This window comes from Bubalus bubalis, chromosome 14, assembly GCF_019923935.1.
Source record: "Bubalus bubalis isolate 160015118507 breed Murrah chromosome 14, NDDB_SH_1, whole genome shotgun sequence".
Lineage (NCBI taxonomy): Eukaryota > Metazoa > Chordata > Mammalia > Artiodactyla > Bovidae > Bubalus > Bubalus bubalis.
This window is the reverse complement of record NC_059170.1, coordinates 38,048,480-38,066,387: the sequence shown is the minus strand read 5'-3', so window position 1 is coordinate 38,066,387 and position 17,908 is coordinate 38,048,480.

Here is a 17,908-nt window from a genome sequence, read left to right as displayed (position 1 = left end):
TTATAAAATCAATTGCTTCAATTGGAAAGTTGAGGTTAACTTAATCAAATTTCAGACACACAAATTCATTTTGTAAAGCAAGAATTTCAATTAAAAACAATTTAAAGCTAAACTACCTTGTGTTTAGCTGCTCAGTCATGTCCGACTCTTTGTGACCCCATGGACTGTAGCTCGCCAGGCTCCTCTGTCCATGGGGATTCTCCAGGTAAGAATACTGGAGAGGGTTGCCATGCCCTCCTCCAGGAGATCTTCTCAATCCAGGGATTGAACCCAGGTCTCCCCAATTGCAGGTGGATTCTTTACCATCCGAGCCACCAGAGAAGCTCAAGAATACCGGAGTGAGTAGCCTATCCCTTCTCCAGTGGATCTAAATGACCTTACAATACCAAAAAACCCTGTCTTTATGTACACGTAGGTTTTGCTCATGTTCGATGTCTTTTCTAGTCTTCTCACTGCCAGGTCACCAGTACAGTATGTTCTATATTTTCTTTCAATGTCTGTGCCAGTTGTTAGGATAAGTACAAATCCACTCAAACGTAGCAGCTGTGTTTCACGTACAGAAGCTTTTGTTTCATGGTAATCGGGACTGGTTCCAGATGGCAGTATTAATTACTGATTTCAATTGCATTTTGACTAATAGCTGTTCACATTATACAAGTCTCATTGCCTAATGAATCGACAGACAAATACATTCAGTCCATGTTGTGGAATTGTGCTCTCTAACTAAAGCTGTATTACAAAACCAAAAGAGAAACCCTCATTTTTCTCTGTTATTTTAAGATTTTAGATAGTTATTAATACCCTAGAGGAAAAAAAAAGAAGTTTAGCCTCAGTTTTTTTGCACATTTTTAGATGATAGGATACCATTGAATAATATCTATAGAATCATGAGAAATAATTGTGACTGCTGAAGTAAATAAGAAATTCATAGCTCATTACATCAATTATAATAACAAAAATTATACCATGTAAAATGATATAAAACTATAAACATTTTAATATCTTAATTTTAATTAACTTTTTATTGTATGAAATATGGTATAAATACATTTTTTTAACTATGAAAAAACTATTCAAACTATATTAAACAATATAAACAAGACCAGGCTTCATTTGTATGCTATGTATAAACTTACTCTGGAAAACTTATCAGAAGTCATATTCCAGTAAACTGAAAGATAAACAGGGAGCTTATTATTGTTGTTCTTCTTATTGTTTGTTAATTGGTTGGCTGATTTTTAGTGGCATTATGAAACTAAGTTACTGATAATGAAACGTGTAAACAAATTCCACATATGTTTATTAATAATAGTTGTCAACATCTATTGGGTTTCTGCCCCGGAAAGCTCTAGTTTTAAGTATTTAATGAAGATCAACTCACTTGCTCTTCAAACCAGCTCTTTATAACAACATAAATGTTTAAAAATTTAAAATTAAGTATACAATACCACTATGAACAATTTCATAATTAAAATAATTGAGGAAAATTCAGATCAGTTCAAGTTCAGTCATTCAGTCATGTTCGACTCTTTGCAACCCCATGGACTGCAGCGTGCCAGATTTCAGTCCTGAGGAAAGGCTTGAGGAAAATTACATTACATATTAGCAGGCAGTAGGCTGGCTATAAGTGTTAGTATGAAAGTATATCCACATTTGATAGGAGTTTAATAGCTACAATTTTATTTCCTATATTGAACTTAGAGTAATATAAATATTAACATATATTAATATTATAATACTATATATTTATAGTATTTGAATTCCCAAGTATAACTCCTTGAAAATTATTGGAGAAAAAATACAAAGAAAAAGTATGCCAGACAAAAAAAGAAGATATTAAAATATAAAATATGAGGTAAGTTTATAAATTACAACCCAATATTTCTTACACTGCAATAGATGGTAATGGGTTTGACTCACTGAAGAATAATCTAAGATTATTTTTTAAAATCCAGAAATATGGAATATTATGTTTCTATGTATTAGCAATGAACACGTGGGAATCAAATTTAAAAACACAACACTACTACATTCACTCAAAAAGAATGAAATATTTAAGTGTAAATCTAACAGAACATGTAAAGGATTAATATGAAGAAAATACAAAATGCTAATGAAAGAAACTGAAGAACATCACAGAGAGGACCACTACGTTCACAGTTAGAAGACTCAGAACAGTAAAGACACCAGTCCTCTCCAAATTGAGGCACAGTTTCAAAGTAGTCCAATCAAATTCCAACCACGATTACTGCAGACATAGATAAAGCTTATTCTGAAGTTTGTATGAAAAGACAAAGGGACTAGAATAGACAAAACAATTTTGCAAAAGTATAAAATAGGAGATTTCACACCATCCACTTTTAAGACTTCCTACCCAGATACAGTAATATAATGGAGAAATCAAATATAGACAGTTATGACTAACAGATTTTTTTAACCAATTGACTTTTGGCAAATGTGCAAAAGCATTTCAATGTAGGAAAATAACCTTTTTACGAATACTAAAAATTGGACATCTTGGAAATGGAACAACAGACTGGTTCCAAATAGGAAAAGGAGTACGTCAAGGCTGTATATTGTCACCCTGCTTATTTAACTTATATGCAGAGCACATCATGAGAAACGCTGGGCTGGGAGAAGCACAGGCTGGAATCAAGATTGCTGGGAGAAATATCAATAACCTCAGATATGCAGATGACACCACCCTTATGGCAGAAAGTGAAGAGGAACTAAAAAGCCTCTTGATGAAAGTGAAAGAGGAGAGTGAAAAAGTTGGCTTAAAGCTCAACATTCAGAAAACGAAGATCATGGCATCTGGTCCCGTCATTTCATGGGAAATAGATGAGGAAACAGTGGAAACAGTGTCAGACTTTATTTTGGGGGGCTCCAAAATCACTGCAGGTGGTGACTGCAGCCATGAAATTAAAAGACGCTTACTCCTTGGAAGGAAAGTTATAACCAACCTAGATAGCATATTCAAAAGCAGACACATTACTTTGCCAACAAAGATCCATCTAGTCAAAGCTATGGTTTTTCTAGTGGTCATGTATGGATGTGAGAGTTGGACTGTGAAGAAAGCTGAGTGCCGAAGAATTGATGCTTTTGAACTGTGGTGTTGGAGAAGACTCTTGAGAGTCCCTTGGACTGCAAGGAGATCCAACCAGTCCATCCTGAAGGAGATCAGTCCTGGGTGTTCATTGGAAGAACTGATGCTAAAGCTGAAACTCCAATACCTTGGCCACCTCATGTGAAGAGTTGACTCATTGGAAAAGACCCTGATGCTGGGAGGGATTGGGGGCAGGAGGAGAAGGGGACGACAGAAGATGAGATGGCTGGATGGCATCACCGCCTTGATGGACATGAGTTTGAGTGAACTCCAGGAGTTGGTGATGGACAGGGAAGCCTGGCATGCTGCAATTCATGGGGTCGCAAAGAGTCAGACACAACTGAGTGACTAAACTGAACTGAACTGAACAGGCACAAAATAAGCATGAGCCCTATACCTTACACTTTGAAGAAAAAAAAAGAACTTAAAATAGATCATAGATTTAAAATAAAACTTTAAAATTTGGGGAAGAAAACATAGGAGAAAATCTTCAGGATTTCAAAACTAGTGAAGCATTCTTAAACATGGCACCAATGACTTCCCTGGTGGCTCAGACAGTAAAGCATCTGCCTACAATGCGGGAGACCCAGGTTCAATCCCTGGGTTGGGAAGATCCTCTGGAGAAGGAAATGGGAACCCAATCTAGTACTCTTGCCTGGAAAATCCCATGGATGGAGAAGCCTGGTAGGCTATATAGTCCACGGGGTTGCAAAGAGTCGGACACAACCGAGCAACTTCACTTTCACTTTCATGAAAGAAAAAAAAATCAATAAATCATTTAAGATCCCAGTCCATGATATTTTATTCCAGTAGTTGAAGCTAAGAAACAAAGATATCTACATTTAAGAATCACATAATTTTTCTCCTGAATTCATTCTGAATTTGTACAATTACTACTCTTTAGTGTTTAAATCAGAGAAGGCAATGGCACCCCACTCCAGTACTCTTGCCTGGAAAATCCCATGGGCGGAGGAGCCTGGTGGGCTGCAGTCCATGAGGTCACTAAGAGTCAGACGCGACTGAGTGATTTCATTTTCACTTTTCACTTTCATGCATTGGAGAAGGAAATGGCAACCCACTCCAGTGTTCTTGCCTGGAGAATCCCAGGGACGGAGGAGCCTGGTGGTCTGCCATCTATGGTGTCGCACAGAGTTGGACACGACTGAAGTGACTTACCTTACCTTACCTTACTTACTATAATTTTATTTTTTCTTCATTGGCCTGTCTTTTTCATATATTTTTTTAGTGGACATCTTGACAAGATATACACTCTTGCCTTAAGAAAGTCTAATGAAAAATATCATTTTTAGTACAATCAGAAAAATACAGGACATTCAACTCCAACTCCATTGACCCAACTTCTGAAATTCTAACTATTTTGGTCATGTATTTTACTTTACATGCATATATCCCATAAAATATTAATATTATTAAGTGCACAATCGTCCAAAAGGGAAATCCAAATATTTCCTTTTCAAAGATTTTTTTTAAGCTTTCCCATGTGTTCATATATCCTCTACCTCCTCCAGGGAAAATTTTGGTTCTCTCTTAATAATACACTTTTTAAATCTCTTTTTGAGTAGTTTTTCTGTTAACAAACTCTATAAACTTTCATTTGTTTGAAGATGCTATAACTTAGACTTCATTTTTTAAATGTATTTCTACTTAACAAATATTTTCAGTTAAAGCAACTCTGCCTTGACTGGTTGGTATTGTTTTACAGAAATATAAATTGCCTAGGTATGGTTTTCTTTGTACTGTTCTTTTCACTACTAAGAAAGCTATTTTACCCTGACAATTCTGAATTGGGTATGGGTGGAAAGTACAAAATTTTAATTTGCTGCATATTTACTTTGCAAAATATTCATTCAAAATATCAGTATTAAATCTAATATAGTTAAATTTAATTTACTTGGTTTTATAAACAGAAAGTTCATGTATCATATAATAATAAATTTAAAATAATTTTCTTCTCAGAAATGCATTTTTATAATTTTTACTGTTATGTATTTTTAGGTGGTAGGACAATATTGGAAAAAATACTGCATATTTTTGTCTTGTTCTATGTTCTTTCATTTCATGATAGATTGCCAGAGAATTGTGTATTTTATTGCAATAACAACCACTTAATACTATAAATGAACTCATCCCCAAATTTCTTTTTCTCTTAAATTAATTCCATTCACTTGTTGCTGTTATTATTTTCTTAAGTTCTTACACCAAATACTTTTTTATTATTTTGGCTATTTCTGGTCTTTGATTTCTAGATTTTCTTTATTTTACATTTACTTCAAGATTTTTAGAGAGAAATTTATTAGAATATATTTAACATGTTTTTGGATTTATTATTACATTTTATTCTTAATATGTAGGGCTTCCCAGGTAGCACAGTGGTAAAGAACCCACCTGCCAATGCCGGAGACATAAGAGATTTGGGTTCGATCCCTGGATCAGGAAGGTCCCCTGGAAAAGGAAATGGCAGCCCACTCTAGTATTCATACCTGGGAAATCCCATGGACATAAGAGCCTGGCAGGCTACAGTCCATGGGGTCACAAAGAGTCGGACACAACTGAGCACACATGCATGCATGCATAGGTAGTTAGTATAATTATTATCAAAGTTACAAGTGAGTCTATTTTATACTTTGATTAGTTATTTTATATTTTCTTTGCAGTCTGGTATAGAACATATTTCAAAAAGTTTAAATTGCCTTTAATTACCATCCAATCTGGGCTTCCTTGGTAGATCAGCTGGTAAAGAATCCACCTGCAATGCGGGAGACCTGGGTTGTACCCCTGGGTTGGGAAGATCTCCTGGAGGAGGGCATGACACCCCGCTCCAGTATTCTTGCCTGAAGAATACATTAGACAGGAGCCTGGCGGGCTGCAGTCCACAGGCTCCCAAAGAGTCAGACATAACACAGCACCATCTAATGTATTTTGACATAAGTTCGACATTGTTGTTAATCTTTATGTTTTAAAAAATATAACATCAATATAAAGAAAAAAGCACAGGGAAATATTACAAAAATATCTTGAGTTTACAATTTAGAAAATCAATTTGTGACTATATATTAATGATAACTGTACTTCAATGAGCCCAATATTTATTTTATTTTACCTTCTATTTGCACTGTCCAGTATTTTCAAATGAAAGTAAAGTCAGTGAGATAGAAAGTATTTTTGTTTTTTTTATTTTTTCCCCCAGGATTTAATGGTAATACATCCAGTACAGCATTTTCCAAACAGGATTCCTTAAATCAGTAGTCCCTTGAGATGCTACTGAAGTAAATATTCTGGGACAACCCAACTGGATGCTTTAGTAACATCCCACTTCTCTCTTCTCATTCTTCCCTTCTCTTTCATGGTATGTTTTATTTTCCCTAGGGATGAGATGAATATGTATCTAGGTTTCCATATCTCAAGTTTCATATCTATAATTGTGATTCCTCTATCATTTACATGGATGACTTATCCAACAGCCTGGGTTTCCAGTTTCTTGACCAACTTGCCTCTGAGATTTTCCTTCACCCATTCAGTTAGCTGCTGTAAGTTCATAAGAGCAGCTCAGAGCTGGACATAATAAGGGCTCTAAGTGTTTGTGATGCAGGTGGAGGCGTTGAGTAGAAGAAATGGCTTCCTTTCTTGGCTTGTTTTGTCCTCTGGCTGACTCCAGGCTCTGCCTCTGGTCTGTGGTTGCGGCTTAGCCAGGTTTGAAGACTGACCAGCTCTCCCCAAGGCATCCCAGACAAGCTCGGCTGCTTCTCCCAAAATGCTCAGTTCCTGGCCACCCACCGAGTCACACGATGAAACTGAGCCTAGTAATGTCCTTACATTGTCTCCTTTTTCCTTTAAGTGAATCATTTTCTAGGTTTTCTGAATTCAACATTAAGGCTGAAATGATAAGATGGAAGGACCAGAAACCCTAATACTACAGTATATATTTCATTGGTTCTTATAATTAATATTTTACAAGTAATTTTCTATGATTTAGAGTATTTTGTCTAAACTATTACAGGCATGCTTTTAATACTTTCTTTTTCCTTTTTGAGAAAGTTTTAATTTGGAATTAAAGAACTGCTATTAATCATACAAGTCTTCAAACTTTATAGTAAAATACAAATACAAAATGCAAAAACATTCTTGTTTTTTCATTGTTTCATTGTGGTTAAATACACATAACATAAAATTTATCATTTTAACCATTTTCAGGTGTACGGTTTTGTGTAAATACAAGAATCCTGTTGTCTGACTAAACTCTTTCATTCTTGAACTCAGCATAGAATATAAACAATCAAGTTGAAAAATATTAACTCTCTCATTTAATAAACTGCTTTTAAAATAATTTGATATTAAATGTAATTGACTAAAATTTTTTCACTAATGATGGCAGTGACAACTCATCTTCACCAAATTATTCTTAATTTACCAAGACCACCTCAAAGGGGAAAAAAGATTTTAAAGTAAATGGAACAGATAGCCATCATTACACTACCTTAATTTTAATTTTTTATTTACAGAAAAGAATGTTAAAATGTTGAGAGTATTCTGTGTGAGATCTTCTAATATCAGTCCTTCAACTTACAGGTAAGACCCTTATATATATATGTATGTTTTATTCTTTCGCTGATATTTATTTTTGTCTGGAATGAATTTTTTAATTTGGTTTTATTATGGGTCAAACGTAATATTCAGAAATCAATTTTATTTCAGTAGGGCAAACCTGTGAAGAAGATAACTGCCATCTTCAGATTATTCATGAATCATAATTTAATCTCAGGATCTATCACTGATCTTAGACCTCTTTTTATCCCCATCGCTTAGCAACTTCTTTGCTGTTCCTTCCCCCCATGGCTTCAGGTTATTTCTATTTTGTAGTTTATGCATCCTCTAAATGTTCTCTGGTACCCACACTGCTATTTTGTTTTTCCTTTTTTAAAGTGCAGATGTATTAATCACACCATCCCTCCCCAAATTCACAGGGACTGAAATATTTACATATCAACAACTCCTCCGGTCATGATAATGTATTATGTCTAAGAATTTATATATCTACTTAAACATTTGAGACAAATAATTTAAAATTTTTGGAATCTTACAGTTTACAAAGCATTTTTACTTGCACTAGTTTATGTAGTTTTCAATACAGTCCCTTAAACAATGTGCTACCAATAGTCCCCATTACACAGAGAGACTAGGAATGGCCTCTTCAGACAGAAAACAAAGTGTCTGTGGATTAGTAAATTTGTCGAAGACATCTCGACTACAACACTAGGAAATAAAGGCTCAAATATTTTTCAGACAAGTGTTTCCTCTTTCCACTGTGAGATGGTAAAGGAAATTAAGGGCCAAATACAACTGAGTGAGAAAAGTCGGTCAAATCTTTCATCTCTACCATACAGTTGCCATCAGCCTCATCATGACTACTGGTGCTGGCCAACAGGTGGTGGGTATTTACCTGTGCCAGGATCTGTGCCATGGAGTCTGCAAACATTCCTGGTGCAATGGGTACAAACACACTTTAAGATAATGAGTGAGGATCAGAGAGGGAAAGAAGATAGTGCAAGAATGAAAGTGAAAGTCATTCAGTCGTGTCCAACTCTGCAACCATGGTTCATGCAACCTCTTTTGAACTCTATACAATCCATGGAGTTCTCCAGGCCAGAATACTGGGGTGGGTAGCCTTTCCTTTCTCCAAGGGATCTTCCCAACCCAGGTCTCCTGCATTGTAGGTGTATTCTTTACCAGATGAGCCACAAGGGAAGCCCCAAGAATACACAGGTAGTAAACAAAAGAGTAGGGACTTGAGTGAGGGTATTTGCTGCCATAATTCTTGTTCCTAATCTATATGTTTAAATGCTACAGAGTCATAAATCAATAGAGATTGCAAAATTAAAATGATAGTATAACAATTTAATAACTTTGCTTGATCGTAAGTTCCAATCAATAGACTATCTGTTTAGTTTTTGTTGTTGCTTTTGTTGTTGCTGTTCAGCTGCTAAGTTGTATCCAACTCTTTGTGACCCCATGGACTGCAGCACGCCAGGCTCTTCTGTCCTCCACTATCTTCTGGAGTTTGCTCAAATTCAAGTTCGTTGAGTCAGTGATACGATCTAACCTTCTCATCCTCTGCTGCTCGCTATCTCCTTTTGCCTTCAATCTTTCCCAGCATCAAGATCTTTCCCAATCAGTATCTGTTTCTAAAGAGAGTGAAACCAAAGGTGATGGGGTGGAGAAGGGGAGAGAAAATTCAGATGGATTACCAAAATAAATAAATGTATATAAGTCATCAATTGCTTAGGATATTTTAACAAATTCCATTATTTTAATTTTCCAAAGTTTTGTAATTATGCATGTATTTGTGTGTGTTTCCTAGTTTTACAAGTGGGCTACTATCCATCACTCTTGATAGCATTCCTATTCCTTGGGTAGATATTTTACCTGCCTCATATTTGAGAATACTAAAACACTAAATGAATTGCTGCATCGCTCCCCCTACACCACAGAAAAGAGATATTTCCTACTAAAATCAAAATATGGAAAAAGAGCGTGTCAGACAACCAGCAGAATATGTGTTCCTAAAGTTATGGAAAATCTGAAACACAGGCATTTTGTTTTCCAACATTCTGAAATAGGTGCATATGACCCAGTACACACACTGAGATTATGCAGAAATATATTTCAGGACAGAAAAAGGTGAGTAAGAGAACACTGCATGGTAATTCTATTGTCTGAAAAGACTTAAATTCTGAAAGAACCCCAGACACTTCTAAAGGTGGAACGTGGTTTTAATCTAAATTCTTCTGTGCCCATAGCAATGTTGTTCCATAATTTAATATTTTTTACTCTCTTTACAGAGAGAATTAGAAATAAAGCCCTCATATATTTCTTCATCAAAATTAATTATAAGAGAACATGTTGTGACTCTAGATGACCATAATTTTCATTATAATTTCACCATGTTGCTCAATTCTCCACTGGGAAATAGTCCTTGTACTATAGGCAAACCTTCAAGTTCCAAAAATGAGGATGAAATAGCAGAGTTGTGTGCATGTATTTTGTATATTGAATAAAGATTTCAGACAAGGAATTAATACTTATGCATGTTCAAACGTATTTCTAAGCTCCACCATTAGCCTGTGATGATTTATTTATTGAGAACAGACACACATGTATGTACATTCATAGCTATACCCATATCCATACAATCTGAAATACTTAGAACAAAAACATGATGTACATGGTTATGTAATTTAAATGTTCTGGTTGTGGCATCAATAAAGAGGCCTGGGAGAATCTTCTGCAGCTAAATACTGGACAGAAGGCTTCTGAGAAATCCAGGGCTTGCTGTCAGAAAGCAATTAAGCTGAAGAAATTACATTAGCGGAGAGCAGATGCCATATTCAACGCAGTCGCCTATTTTTCATGCGGTTGGGGCTCTCTGGTCCTTTATTTCCCAATAAACAAAAGACTGACAAACACCTGTCCCTTCTACAGTCAGGTGAAGTTGTTTATTTGAAGAGTAGGTAGACACCGCAGACAATGTCACCCAGCTCTTTCCTAGTCTAAGTTTGTTCCTGATTAAGGAAGAGAAAATCAAGGAACTTGGAATGCTTATCTCTTTTAAGACTGAGCTTCAAAAAAAAAAAAAAGACTGAGCTTCACTGACATCCTCAAACAATTTTTACATGGTCTTTTTTATTCTAAAATCATTCCAGACTGGCACATGCTTTGGCAACTAACATAGTTCAATGGTGACAACCAAATTTTCTAGCCTACTTGTGCTTCCTGTCAATGAAACAAGCTGTGTTTTCTTTTCTTTCCACTTTGAAGAAATCATAACATGAGCAAAACACTGAACAGAACCAGACAGAATTATGCTTTTAGTTATGACAGAAATCATATTTTTCTAAAACAAAAAAATGGCTGACATAATTTTCTTACATAATAAATCTGTGAAGGCCAAATTGGATGTACATTTTCTGAAATTTTGAAATTCACCATCATCAGGGTTCTGAATTTTTAATTTTTTTTCATCAAGCAGTATTTTTACTTTTCAGATTTGTCATTTTTGCACCTTCTCTACAGAAATGTGTAGATGACTTTATCTCCTCTTTGACACTTTTAAAATGCCTTTCTGTTTTTCAATTTAAGGATTCATTTCACCATATGGTCTGTTTAGCCTGATAAACCCTCCTGCACATTATGAGGTGAGCACGGCCGTGGAACACCATTCGCGCTGCTGTGGTGAAGGTTATGCGAGTGTTTTCATGTGTGCTGACCCCTCCTCCAATTCCAGGAATTTATCACTTGAGCCGTCAATTCGTTTCAAACCTGCAACCTGGCACAGATGAACTCTGCCATTATGCCTGTTGCCCAAGAGATTATTTTAGGTCACAAATGTGATGGTTTTATTCAAATTCATTCTCAGGGAAAGTTGAAATAAAGCAAACATAAATGTTACTTATTCATGATATCACAAGTAAAAACAGTAATATTCCCTCTAATTAAGATGTAATTAAGCATAAAATATTTCCAAGAGCCCCACTGGTTGTGTATAAATTCAATGCAACAACACACACACACACACACACACACACAGAGCAGACTCTGAGGTCGATGGCTGGGTGGAGACATCGCTGCCTACAAAGAAAACTTCATTTTTGTGTGAATTTAATTTCCAGCAGAGTTTTCCTGCTATTGCATTGCTAGATTTGCACCTCTTGTCAGATTTTGTTTTTACTCATGTTCATGTGACTTAAGTCATAAATACACACCATCTAAAAATGTTGTAAAATGCGGTACACAGTTAGAAGAAAAGCAATAAAATGCTTTTGAAAATATTCTGCCAATCACCTCACTCTCAGTATCCTGATCCCCTTTTAAGGTATTTCTTCTCTTCTCTTTAACACAGACACACATTCCCTCCAGCATCCACCAAACAGTATATTCTGCCACCTGGAAAAGTTCCACCGTCCCGTTTACTTATTCTCCCTGGTTTTTAGAGCCCAGCACTTTATGAAGATGGATCACCCATGAATTATAACCACTCACTTGTTCTCTAGTCTATTGACCGTTATTTCACACTAGTATATGCCAGACCCTCTTCTCGGTGATCCCTCAATAATCGTATGTTCTGGAAAGGAGGAAAAAATGCAAAAATAATAGCTTATCTGAAATATTTTCTGTTTTTACTTCATTAAACAGTGACAAATAAAACATAAACTAGTATTTCCCCATCTGAAATAAAAATTTGGATGACTTAAGCAAAAGCTGTGTTCCAATTTGAGAAGCAGCATTATTCTATCCGTGTTACAACTATGTCCATTTTTATAATTTCTCATTAGTTGATTTCTTTTTGTTTGCAGCACTTTCTGCATAAGATTGAAATAAATCAACAGGTTGCATAAGATTTAACTCAGAAACTCAAAATATGCATTCAAGGAAGCAAGGCATACTTTGCTGAATAATTAGAATATAAAACCGCACTTCAATATAAAACAAACAGATCCTGAGAATTTAAAAATTACTATTTCCAGTTTTGATACTTCCAAGTGTCCCACAGGTACATGGTAGATAGCTTTTTATAAATTAAAATGAATATAATCTTTTATGATTAGCTAACCATTCTGACCCTGGTGGCTCAGATGGTAAAGAACACACCTGTAATGCAGGAGACCCGGGTTCAATCCCTAGGTGAGGAAGATCTCCTGGAGAAGGGAATGGCTACCCACACCAGTATTCTTGTCTGGAGAATTCCATGGACAGAGAAGCCTGGTGGGCTGCAGTCCATGGAGTTGCAAAGAGTCAGACACAACTGAGTGACGAACTCTACTACCATTAACCACTCCGACCATCTAGCTTTTGCATTCTAACCTCCCCTCTGCTGATCATCCACAGGCATCCATATACAATATATCTGTGAGTGAGGGACAAAAACAGCACAAAGAATCCAACTGCTAAAGCTGGGGACAAAGACAATATCACAGATTTTAGGCAGCTAATGGTCCTTCCCCAGAACATAGGGAATTTCAAAGAAATTATGGAATAAAATTTGAAATAACTCATTGCTGGATAGGAATTATTCAAAGTTGGAAAAGCAGTTAAGTGTGGTTTGAGGACACACAGAGAAGCTCAGAACAGATGGAAATGTGCTCAGGGCAAGTGGGTTACACTAGGGACTTTCCCAAAATAGCTTTAAAAAGAGGAACAGGTTGGTTGTTTGGAAATGTTAAGGAACACTTTTCTTTGCATAATAAATGTCCCAAACCATAGTAAAAAATAATAAAAGCAGTAACAATGATAACAGTAATAGCAGAAAGTATACTGACAGCAACACCTTGCATACAGCACTTACTCTGTGCCAGTCGCCACTTTGAGCATCTTGCAGAGAAGAATTCATAAAATCATTCATGATTAAGAAAAGACTTGTTATTGTTATTTGAGCTCTGAACATCCAGGAAGGTTTCTATTTAATATATGCTGCTATCATCAAAAGTGGAAGAAAAGCCATGACAAACCTAGACAGTATATTAAAAAGCAGAGACATTACTTTGCCAACAAAGGTCCATCTAATCAAAACTATGGTTTTTCCGGTAGTCATGTATGGATGTGAGAGTTGGACTCTAAAGAAAGCTGAGTGCTGAGTAACTGATGCTTTTAAACTGTGGTTTTGGAGAAGACTGTTAAGAGTCCCTTGGACTGCATGGAGATCCAACCAGTGAATAAAGGAAACCAACCCTGAATATTCATTAGAAGGACTGATGCTGAAGCTGAAGCTCCAATACTTTGGCCACCTGATGAGAAGGACTGACTCATTTGAAAAGACCCTGATGCTGGGAAAGACTGAAGGCAGGAGGAGAAGGGCACAACAAAGGACAAGATAGCTGGATGGTACCACCAACTCAATGGACAAGAGTTTAAGCAGATTTCAAGAGATAGTGAAGGACAGGGAAGCCTGGCGTGGTGCAATCCATGGGGCTGCAGAGAGGTAGATACAACTGAGAAATTGAACAACATTTTAATATACTAGTTATGAACATTTGTTGCAAAAAATGACAGATAAGCAAAGAAAAAAGTCACCTCTAGTCAGGACATCTGGAGATAAAATCTGTTAACATTTTTAGGTGTGAATACGTGTTTATGTGTGTGAAAAGTTTTTATTACCAGTAAATATATTTCCTAAATCTCATTTCAATAGCTATTTAATGTTCCATCATACGTCATACAAAATAATTCATTTATTGAGTTATTTAATCCTATTTGGAGCACTTGAGTTGTATGTAATTATACAACACAAAATAATGCCATAATGAATATTCTCATAGAAAAATACAAATGAAATCAAAATTATTTTGCCAAGTTCCAGGAAAATAAGCCAATTTGGAATTTAACTGAAACAACATGTAAACTCTAGTGTAACACTGGAAAGACCTGCTCCAGTAGGACTAATGAATTTTCCTTTCCCTTTATTTTTATCAGAGATTTTTTTACTGTACAATTCTCCCATTCTTCACATCAGCACATTTCTTTTCCTTTACTAGAATTTAGGTAATTTATTTTTTTCATTTTATTGGCAAACATCATCAATGCAACAAATTGTAAACACTGCCCTCTCTCTTTCTTCTCATCCACCTCCCTCAAGAATTTTCCTCCCGAGCTCAGCTAGTGAGCTCAGCGACAATTACAAACTATATCATTTACATATTTTCTAAAATTAAATGGTATTATGTAGTAGATATATTCAGCAATTGTACTGAAAGTGTAGCTAACAAATGTCTTTCATTTTTAATTTTTTATGGGAGTATAGCTGATTTACAATGTACTGTTAGTTTCAGGTATACAGCAAAGTGAATCAGTTATTTAGATACATATATCCAACTCTATTTTTAAGATTCTTTTCTCATTTAGGCCATTATTGAGCATTGAGTAGAGTTCCCTCTGCTGTACAAAATCTATGCATTTGAGTCTCTTTCTTTCTGTACACATCTCTAGCTGTATCAATACTACGGTTGTCATACTGAAGAATTAAAAATGAATGTCAAGTATATAGCCCCTTGCCCTTGGTCTTTCTGTTTCAAAATGTTGTCGTTATTCTTGGCACTGATTTTTAACTTGCTAAATTAAACACATATGCTCACACATCTTATAAGCACATTGGGATTCTGATTGAGATTTTACTGAATCTATAGATAAGTGGATAAAGTTGAATATTTTTACAAATTTGAGCTTTCCAAACTATGAGCATCATGTATCTTTCCATTTATTTAACCTGGCTTTGTTTTCTCTCCTTCCAAAGGACTGTTCATCTGATTGTCTCAACCCACTGAGCGAGTGTCAGCACTGACCTCTGTTAGAGCCACGCGGTGCTTTCAAGGGGTAGTCAGGTCTACAGGATTTCGCTCCTCTTTCTTTCCTTCTTCAGTCAGCTACTCAACATAAATGGGTCCTGTTAGCAACAACCGCATGAACTAAGTCTTGTGTGTATTGTTGCTTCAAAGTATCACTGGGGATTTTACAAATACATAAGAATTCAATAGCTTTTCACACAAAGGAAACAACCAATTAAAATAAAGCACATCAGACAACTCATTTACAAAAGAAATAAAATGAATGTGCTAGCTAGGAATAACTTCAGTAAACTACGGCAAGAACCATGCAAAAATACTACATGATGTGACTTAATTGAAATTTATAAAATAATACACAAATTAATACACAAATTAAATCATCAATGTTTAAATTCAGAAAGATAAACTATTTTAAAGAGGACCTTTCCTCTCAAATTTTATATATATATATATATATATATATATTTGAAAAAGAAAGCCTTATTCTGACAAATAGAAGAACAAAATAAAAGTAAGAAAAAAATTTTAAATTCTAAAATATTATATTATTAAAGCAAACACAGCAGAGAAAGAAGTGGAAAAATAAGTAACAAAATCTTTTCAATTTTGTGTTACAATAAAAGTGAAAGTCAGTCAGTCATGTCCAACTCTTTGTGACCCCATGACTATAGCCCACTAGGCTCCTCTGTCCATGGCATTCTCCAGGCAAGAATACTGGAGTGGGTAGCCATTCCCTTCTCCAGGGTATCTTCCCAACAAGGAGATCGAACCTGGGTTTCCTGCACTGCAGGCCAATTCTTTACCGTATGAGCCACCAGGGAAGCCCCATTTATATATAGACCTTACTTTAAACATGAACTTCATTTCAGACATAAACTGCAGCAGCACAAACCCGTGCAGGGCTTGAATTATTTAATAAACGTGGCTAGAATACTGGCTTTATGAGAAAATAGGTACTCACACCATTCACAATCTAATTCTAGACAGACTAAAAAGATAAAGGGAAATCAAACCATAAAAGAGAAAGAAATGTTGCTTAATGTTTATCTGATTTCTACCCGGGAGAGCCCACTAAGCATGAAGTAGGAAATCTGACCTAGGGCAGGTTCCAGGAGAGGTTATCCCGGCCTCTCCTGAAGAGCAGAGCCTGGGCCTGGGCTGGGGGGTGGGGAGGGCAGACACCTGAGGCAGGAGGGCGGGCTCTCCCCCTGGAACTGTCGGGGGTGTTTGCAGCCCATCCGCAAAGTTCTAATTGCTGAACAAAGAAATGCACAATATAACTTCCCACAGGCATCACTTTTAAGTGGCAGATTAGCAAAGATTGGTTTTTAAAAACGTATGATGCAAATGATGTGAAGAGGAATTGAGTAGAATTGATGGCAAAGGAATTCTGATCAATTTGATAAACTTAATCTGGGAAAGCAACACATTCAAAACACAGTTTGTCTCTATGTATGATTTAAGGTCATTCTCTTGCACCCAACAACTTATCAGCTAAAACATATATATCTTGAGACAGGTCACTTCTTTTGTCTAAGTCTGCAGAGGCTTTAAAATAGAATCTCTTATTATTTCTGAAAGTGAAAAGTTAGTGGTCAGATATGTGGCAGCGGTTCTTTCCACCAATATTGCCAAGGTAACTTTCTACCACGGGAAATTTGAGGAAAACATTGTATTTATTACTGTCCCTAATAAGGACACACCAAAGTATAGGTATTTAGGTATCTTTTTTTTTTTTCTTCTTCTTTTGAAGGAGGAGGTAACAAAGAGTAAGCTAATTTTCAAAAACGATGTGCCCCACACTGGATGTATGTACAGAAATGCAAAGTCAGAAACAATCCCACAGACTTTAAACCATGGACCTTGAACTTGATTTCTGGTGGCAGAGCCCAAAGACTAGCCTTGTCATGTGAGGACCAAGAGTAAGATCTGGACAGTGTGGTCACATACTTAGCCAAATCTCATGACCCTCAAAGACACCTAGAATCCCTTTTTAATCAGATATTTTGTATGCCTTCATTTGCAAAGGTGGGATAGAAGTCACTTTCAGCTCAGCCTGGGGAAATCAGGCATTTAATGCTAACAGTAAGGGGTAATCCAAGTGTCACCTCCACTGTTGGTCTCACTGGAATTGCTTTTATTTCAGAAGTGAAGCACGGACTAAGAGTTAACCACCTCATGTTTCCCTCATGTTTGTAAATTGAGGTGTAACTGAAAACTAAAAGTTGTATATTTTAATGCATAATATTTGATGAGTTGATACACAGACACACACACATATATACACATTATGAAACAATCACTACAGTAAGCTAACAAGTCCATCATTTCACAGTTATTTTTAGAGGGAGATGGGAACACTCAAGACCAACCCTATCAGCCAACACCTAAGATGGTAACAGCCCCTCCCAGACACAGGAGGAAGACCAGGGTTATTGTTCCTGGTGCAAGC